Source organism: Vigna angularis, chromosome 4 (assembly GCF_016808095.1).
Source record: "Vigna angularis cultivar LongXiaoDou No.4 chromosome 4, ASM1680809v1, whole genome shotgun sequence".
Taxonomy (NCBI): domain Eukaryota; kingdom Viridiplantae; phylum Streptophyta; class Magnoliopsida; order Fabales; family Fabaceae; genus Vigna; species Vigna angularis.
In genome coordinates this window covers 24167347-24169654 of record NC_068973.1, presented here as the reverse complement: position 1 = coordinate 24169654, position 2308 = coordinate 24167347, and the positions used below count along the sequence as shown (strand labels likewise).

General features: G+C 39.6%; 1 long non-coding RNA gene across 1 annotated transcript; it reads left to right on the top strand.

Moving 5' to 3' along the window:
• The first annotated feature begins 1070 nt into the window (after positions 1-1070).
• Positions 1071-1707, top strand: LOC128196089 (uncharacterized). The gene is made up of 3 exons (XR_008248199.1): positions 1071-1407; positions 1510-1558; positions 1644-1707. It is a non-coding gene; the product is annotated as an uncharacterized LOC128196089 (long non-coding RNA).
• Positions 1708-2308: the final 601 nt, after the last annotated feature.

Genomic DNA, 2308 nt, shown 5'->3' with positions numbered 1-2308 from the left:
GCACATTTGCTGGCGAAGGTAGGGACGACATTCTAACAATGGTCATTGGAAGGCCCGAGCACCCAGGACGTGTACGTGGAGTTCCTGGGGCGATTGGTCTTCGTGACTACTTTGGCCCCACACAGAAAACCCCCTCATCAATGAGTCAGGAGACACTGAGGCAGATGGATCTTCAGTGGGAGGAAAGACTCAACCAAAGCATGAGATCAATGGAGCAACGATTCATGGAGCAGCTACAAGAACAAAAAGAAATACAAAGAGCGCTTGAAGAAAACCTGCATTCCATGATGCAAGGCAACATGGGGGCCGCTGAAACTCCCACACCACCTCGGGTCAGCACTAGAGGATCATGCTCTGCTATAGAACCCACTCAGTATAGCGGTCAGTATGAGCTGTTGGTTGATGGGGATCCCCCACGCGTTGTGGTTGTTAGACGAGTGCTTGAGGGAGGGCAAACTATTCATGGTGTTCCCATATTACCCCAGCACGTTCGTGTGACGATTGACGAGGTTCGGGATCCCCAGGCTCAGGTGCTTGTACCCACTCCAGAAATTAACTTTGTGGGGGAGGCCATAGGATCATTTATAGCCTGGCCTAAAGCATTGATCATGTCACACATCGCTACTCCACAGGTATAATGTCTTTTTTATTAGTATTTCTATGTTTATTCTTCAAATATTTGTTGATAACTCTTTGACGTAAATTCTTATCTTCAGTTCACACGTCCTCAGAAGCAGCCAATTCATGATACAATCATACATGAAGATGATGACATGGCTGAAGCGGAGGATGATCCTCTATCAAAGCTAATGACAAGATTACCCAGGTTGAAGAAAGCACCATTAGAACTATATTGGGATTTGAGAGTATTTGGTCTTCCTCCACATGTGCCAGTTTATATCACATTATCTGATGCATTGGAGATGATTGGGAGAGACCGGATGTTGAATATTTCCATCATTCAGCTGTGGTGCATGTAAGATAGTCAATTTGGTCTTTCATATTACTTTTATTTAGATTCTTATAGTTTCTAACAACTTAACTTTGTTGTTTTAGGTACATGGACACAATCGTTGTAGAACAAGGTCGGTCTTCCATGTACGGATTTATTGAACCTCAGACCATTCAACCGTCTGGTAACACACTTCAAAACAGACAACAATATTTGCAAACATGGATGGATGAGTCAAAAAGAGACGTATACCTTGTGCCATACATTGATGGGTAGGTGTTGTTATATGTGGCCAGTTCATTATTATAATTTCCTTAATTAGTTAAATAACTATTTATCCTTTATGATAGCATGCACTGGCAGCTGATGGTCATCATTCCCAAAGCATGTAAAATTATATGGTTTTGTTCGTTGCATAGGAAGATGAAAAATGACTTGAGAACAATGCTTCAAGGGTAAGTGTTTCTCCAAAAATGACTTTGAATTTGATGTTCACCTTCAACTTTTCTGATAAATATAGTCATATTAATTATACTTTGTGTTTTCCATCTGTACAGAGTTATTGGTAAATCACGTGGTCAACTGGTTCAAATTTTGTATCCAAAGGTTTTAAGTCATTTATAGTTCTAATTCATTATTTTCTATGTTATTGAATGATCTAAATTCTTAACTATTTAGTTTGTTATTTTAGTGTAACCAGCAGCTAGATTCATGGGAATGTGGCTTCTATGTGATGTGTTGGATTAAGACCATCATTCGAGCCGGCATTACAGATGACTGGAATGAGATAATGACGTATACCTTGAATACATTACAAATCAAATTTATCTTCAAACATATATGAAACTATAATGAATCTTTTTGAATTTTGCAGCGCTTCAAGAGTACATCGCCTATACCAGAGGACACAATTAGACAGATAAGGTAGGAGTGGACCGCTTATCTTCTGCAAAGATGGAGTTAGGAATAATTTTATTTGTTGTTGAACATTGCTTAGTTTTAGTTTAAGTTTTAACTTGATAGTTTTAGTAGTGGATTATATTTTACATTAAGTAGAACTTTATTTATATGAAACACATTGATATATTATTGCAAAATTGTTCTGGGACAATTTTCTGCTTTTCAAGTGTGGTTTTATTGCAAAAATAAATTAATTTTTTAAAAAAAACGCCTAGTAGACGTCGGTTAGTGCACTGTCGGACGCCTATAGACGTCTGGCAGTGCAAAAACGGACGTCCAACCGCACCCCTACCATAAAACCATTCAGGCAGGTGGTCGTTGGGTGACACACCTCGGACGTGTGTATAGACGTCGGGTGGGAGGAGACGACGGACGTCTGTATAGACGTCTGACGGG